The sequence below is a fragment of the Mustela erminea genome, chromosome 9 (assembly GCF_009829155.1).
Source record: "Mustela erminea isolate mMusErm1 chromosome 9, mMusErm1.Pri, whole genome shotgun sequence".
Taxonomy (NCBI): Eukaryota; Metazoa; Chordata; class Mammalia; order Carnivora; family Mustelidae; genus Mustela; species Mustela erminea.
The window spans coordinates 74,143,543-74,149,542 of NC_045622.1; positions in this window are offsets into that span (position 1 = coordinate 74,143,543).

Sequence of the window (6,000 nt, forward strand, 5' to 3'; positions counted from 1 at the left end):
CTCCTTGTGCCGTGAGATAAACATATCCTGGCTAACCCACTGGTCCAAGGCAGATGAAGGGCATGTGGGAGAGTCACTCAACTGACACACAGAATTGCCATGAGAAATCAGTCAGCTCAGCCACTGTGGCCTGAAGGAGACGTGCCTGGCTGAGACCAGTCCAGAGGAGCTGAATCTAGCCACCTGGTAGATTTGTGAAAATAAATGCTTAGTGTTGCATGGCCCCTGAAACTTTATAGTTGGTCGTTATGCAGCAATAGCTAACAGATTCATAGGGAATGGCCTTATGACTAAGTTCTGCCTGGAGATAAGTAAAAGTGATATGTGGGACTCTGAGTATGCTTTTCTCCTTCTCTTCGTTCTATTCCATGTTTACTGTCTGGAAGGTGGATATAATGGCTGGGGTATCAGCAGCTCTATTGGATCATAGGAATGATAGAGCAGAGATCTGGAAGGAGCCTGGCTCCCTGAGTATTCATAGAACCAGTGGATGAAACATGGACTGCCCAGCTCTAGAATTCTTTTACCTGAGAGAGAGTATCAAACATCTTTTATTGATATTATTATTGTTTGGGAGTTTTTCCATTATACAAAGTTGGTTGGATTCTTCAATGATGCAGGTCACTAAATAAACTAGGAGGACTAGAAGGAGACCCAGGGAACCACTGGGAAATGTGGGAAAGCTTAATTTTACTTTGTTGGCAAGGAAAGTTTTTGTGGCCTGTGACTCTGGAAAGTAGTCTAAAAAGCATTGGAAAGGACATTCCATTTTATGTAGCTGGCAGAAGCCAGTCTCATGAACTGATGGGATAGGCTGTTGCCTAATGTAACTAGAGCAGTCTTTCCTGGTTTTAAAATCTCTCACTATGCCATCCCATGGCCTGAAATTCCTTCAGTGGATACTCATTGTTTTGGGTCACAGGCTGGCTCATGGGAGCTGTAATTAGGTGAGGACTTCTCCATCTCTCCTAACTCCGTGTGAGCCGGTATAAAAGCACGCCTTCCTCCTAACTTTCCTGCAGAGTGCTGGCCACAGTGTTGAGCACATGGGACTTCTACTACGAATGAAGTATTGTCTTAAGGCCTAGAGAAAAAGACTGGGTACACGCCTTTGTGGGCAGCCCAGGGACACTGGGTGGTGGAAGAGACTTTGTGGAAGAAAGTCTGAAAGTTGATGAGGAGGAGTCAGTCATCTTTTTCCTACACTTTTGGTTTCCATGATGAGAAATTTTCCTCCAACTCTTTTGGCCTTTTATTCCACTCCCTTCCTACTCCTTACCGAGGCAGGGGAGGGCCATCGGTCCTTATTTCTCAATGAACTCTCCTTCCCACTCTTGCTTCGCCCACACCAGTGGGAGTCAATGGCTGTGCCAAGGTCCAGACTGGAGGGAGGGCTGGTGGCCAGTCCATTTGGGCTTCCATGTTAGGCCAGTCTCTTCCAGCGTTGTGTCTATAGTCATAAAAGTCATGTTTGGCCTCCTGCTAACTCTTTTACTTATCAATTGGTCAAAACTTATGCAGGGAACAGAGCTTCTATTTATTCATCTCCCATAAGACCTCAACAAGGATACGGACTCCATGGGCTTCACCCCAGGAGAAGCAATAAACAGTTCTGAAGCTTAACAGTTCGGCACACAGATTCTGAGTCATACTGCTTGGGTTTGAAGGTTGGCTCAGCCACTCAATTGGTAAATGGCCCAGTTTCCATATCTGTGACACAGGTGTGGTGATCCCGCTTACCTAATTGGGTTGTCTTAAGGATGAAATCCATGGGAAGGACCTCTCTTAGAGCAGTAACCCAGCCAGAGTTACATGTAATAAATGGAGCCATTATTATTCTGGGCAGGGTTGGGGCAAGGCCTGCTTCTGGAGGACACTATCCTGTTGGAGAGAGGCATATCCGCTTTTTCCTGGTCTATAGGGATGGACAACGTGTGCTTCTTACACAACAGTTGACAGTGCCTGGGTATGTACACACCTTAGTTCTTCTCGTGGAACCTTGAAACTCATCTGAGATTATTGATGTTAGAGATTAGGAGGGTTTCATCTGGAGAATTATTAGGTGTCTTTATCTATATGTCTCTCTAAAGATTTTTCTATCTGTCTTCCTACAGGTTGCTACCTAGCTTTAGTCCAAAGAGTATTTGAAGTGGCAAGACAGAAGGACAATAGTTAACTTAGCAAAATATGAGTCCTTTTAATGTGGGTGTCATTTAAGTGTGAAGGTAGTAATTGGAAGTAGACATTTTTTATGTAGAATTCATATATTCATATAGAGACAGAAGGACATGCATGAATATACTCATTTGACCCCTCCCTATGATTGCACGCGAGCTTTAGGAAATGAGAATACCCACAAAGGTTAGGGGTGCATGGTTTCAGGGAGTCCTGGGCCACCAAGCTTGTGAAGGAGACTTGGGGTGTTTGTGCTTTCCTAGGCTCTGCCACCAAATTGGCCCTTGTGTTAATTTCCTAGGGCAGCGCCATCGCAGCAATACAAACTGGAAACTTAACACAGCAGAAACTTAGACTCTTATAGTTCTGGAAGTTAGAAATCTGAAATCAAGGTGCTGGCAGGTCCATCCTCCCCCCAAAGTCTCTGGAGGAGGAACCTCGCTTGCGTCCTCTAGCTTCTGGTGGCTGCAACAATTCAATTTGTCTCCTTTGTCCTCTGGTGTTCTCCCTGTCTCTGTCTTCCCGTGGCGTTTCCTCTTCTTACAAGGCCATCGCGAATTAAGGCCCACACTCATGATGTCATCTGGACTCAATGACATCTGCAAACACACAGTTTCTACGCAAGGTCACACGCACAAGTACTGGGGGTGAGAATTCTGAAATACCCTTTGAGGGGACAACACAGTCCAATCTGTAATAGCGCTATCCTCTGATTTTCCCCAGTTTCATAAGGAAGCTTGTTATGCGTCCATAAATGTGAAGGTAGTTGAAAGGCTGTTTGGACAAAGGAGAGCAGTTTGGGGAGGGGAACTGAAGGGCAGGAAATGAGATGCAAAATCTCTCTGCCTGGAATCTGCCTTTGGCTTGTGGATTTAGTTTGGATACTACAAAGAGTCCTTCTAGCTTTGCCCTCTGTGGAATCTGCTGTCCCACAAAGATTCAGCAATGGAGCAGCTCTGGGGGCCGGTGTGAGAAGGCAGTCAGTTGCCTTGGTGATGGCCAGTGAGAAATGTCCGTTCTCCATGCTGCTTCCTGGGAGAGCAACCACTGAGTCATTCAGTGAACATTTATCTAGCTCCTAAAATGCACTAGGTTCTGTTCGAGGTGTGGAGATACACAGATGAACAAGAAAGGCAAAAATACGACTCCTGTGAGATTGCGTTGCATGGGGGAGACAGAATAAATAAGACTAAATCATTGTTTCAGATAATACTAAGCACTATAGGGGCGCCTGGGTGGCTCAGTGGCTTAAAGCCTCTGTCCTCTGCTTGGGTCGTGATCCCGGAGTCCTGGGATCAGCCGTGCATCGCATGGGGCGAGTGGAGAGCCTGTTTCCCCCGCCCCCCGCCTGCGTCTCTGCCTACTTGTGCTCTCTGTCTGTCAAATAAATAAAATCTTAAAAAAAAAAAAAAGCACTATACAAAAATAAAGCCAGGTAAGGAGGCAGTGAGAAACCTGGGGAAGTGAGAGGAAGACCCCTTCTTCGCGTGGGGGCTCCCAAGGAGTTGACATTCGAATAGAGATTTGAGTGATGTAAAAAGAGACGCACACAGAAATTTATGTAAACAATGTTCCAGGTGGTGGGAACAGTCCTTGAGGAAGGTATAAACTTGGAATGTTTGAGGAATAGCAAGAAAGCTGACCTGGAGGGACCAAGGGGTGGTGAGTGGGGAGAGAGACAGCTGGGAAGGTAGGTAGAGGCCTGGGAAGATGTTTGGGTGTTTGCAAAACATGGTGGAAAAGTGCAGGGGTATATATTTTTTTTTTTTTTGCAAGGGAATGGGACTGGACACATGGTTTAAAAAGCAGCTTGTGACTGCTGGGGGTGATGAGTGGATCAGAAGACGCAAGAGAGAAGGCAGAGGGAATAATGGGGAATTGATGGCCGCGGACTAAGAAAGGGACACTGATGGACTAGAGCAAGGTGGGAATAGTGAGGGGTGGTGAGAGGTGATTGATTTGGAGTTTTTCTTTAAGGTACACTGACAGGGCTTGATGGCTTGAAAGTGCGGGATGTGAGGGAAAGCGAGTCAAGGGGGACCCCAGGTTATTTGATTGGAGTACCTGGCAAAGACTTAGAAGGCAGCAGGAAACAAGTTTGGGAAGAGGGAAAAATCGAAAGTCCTCGTTTGGCTATATTACATATTTTTTCCCCATAACCATTGAATTTTTTTTTTAAACCAGCTTTATTGAGATATAAGTTACATACCGTACAGTGAACCTATTTAAAGTCCACAGTGCAATGGCTGTTAGTATATTAATCTGTGAGTTCTCCCCCCACCGCCACAGTCAACTTTAGAACATTTTATTACCCCCAAATAAACCTCGTGCTCTTTAGCTGTCACCTGCAGATCCTTCCTTCCCCTTACCCTCAGCCCTAGGCAACCACTTTCTGTCCCCGTAGATTTGCTCATCTGGACATTTCCCATAGATGGAGTAAGATATGCGACCCCTTGTGACTGGCTTCTTCCACTTAGTGTAATGTTTTCAAGATTCATTGGTATTATGGTGTGCACCGGGACTTCATTTCTCTTTATTGCTGCATAATATTTCACAGTATAAATACATCGCATTTTATTTATCCATTCATCAGTTGATGGACATTGGGCTATTTCCACTTTTTGGTTATTACGAATAATGCTGCTAAGAACATTTTTTTTTTTTTAAAGATTTTATTTATTTATTTGAGAGAGAGACAGTGAGAGAGAGCATGAGTGAGGAGAAGGTCAGAGAGCGAAGCAGACTCCCCATGGAGCTGGGAGCCTGATGCGGGACTCGATCCAGCGACTCCGGGATCATGACCTGAGCCGAAGGCAGTCGTCCAACCAACTGAGCCACCCAGGCGTCCCACTGCTAAGAATATTTACGTCCAACTTAGTGTGTGGACATACGTTTTTCATTTCTCTTGTGTGTGTACCTAGGAGTACAATTGCTGGATCGTATGGTAGCTTTCTCTTTAACAGTTTGAAGAACCATTCTATATTCCCACCAGCAGTTTGTGAGGGTTCTAATTTCTCCACTTCCTTGTCAACATTTGTTATCTGTCTCTTTGATTTTAGCTATCCTGGTGGCTATGAAGTGGTAGCTCGCTGTAGTTTTGATCTGCATTTCCCAGATGCCTAATGATGTTGAGCATCTTTTCATGTGTTTAATTGGCTTTTTGTATATCTTCTTTTTGGAGGAATGTTTATGCAGATCATTTGCCCAATTTCAAATTGCGTTGTCTACTTGTAGTAGTTTCTTGATAGATAAAAGTCTCAATCAGATATATAACTTGCAATTCCCTCCCTGTCCTGTGAGTTGTTTTTTCACTTCCGGTGGTGTCCTCTGAAACACAAATGTCTCTGATTGTGATGACGTGGTCATATTTAAGACACCTAATAGGTAGTTGGGTGGATAAGCCTGGGGTTCAAAGGAGAACCTGGGGCTGATATACACATTTCAGAATCATCCACGTATAGACAGTATTGAAAGCCATGAGACTCGATGAGAACACAGAAGAGTGAGTGTGGCTGGAAGAGAAGAAGGCTGACATTTAGGGGTCACGAAGGAGAGGCAGAAGGATAATCCAAGGAAGCTCCTGGCTCCTGGAGAAATCAGGAAGGAAGCTATTCAAAAAGGCGGGGTGGACTTGGGATATGACATTGAGTAAACCAAGTCTCACTGCTTCCTCCACTGAACACAGGCCCCATCGCAATATCCCAACCTCAAGCACCTAAACCGCCACATGGTCCCTTCGTTGCCACTACAGAAGTTTGCTGGGCATGTTCTGTGAGACTTACCTTAGCCAAACAGGTGTACACACTCAGAATCCCCACGCAAGAA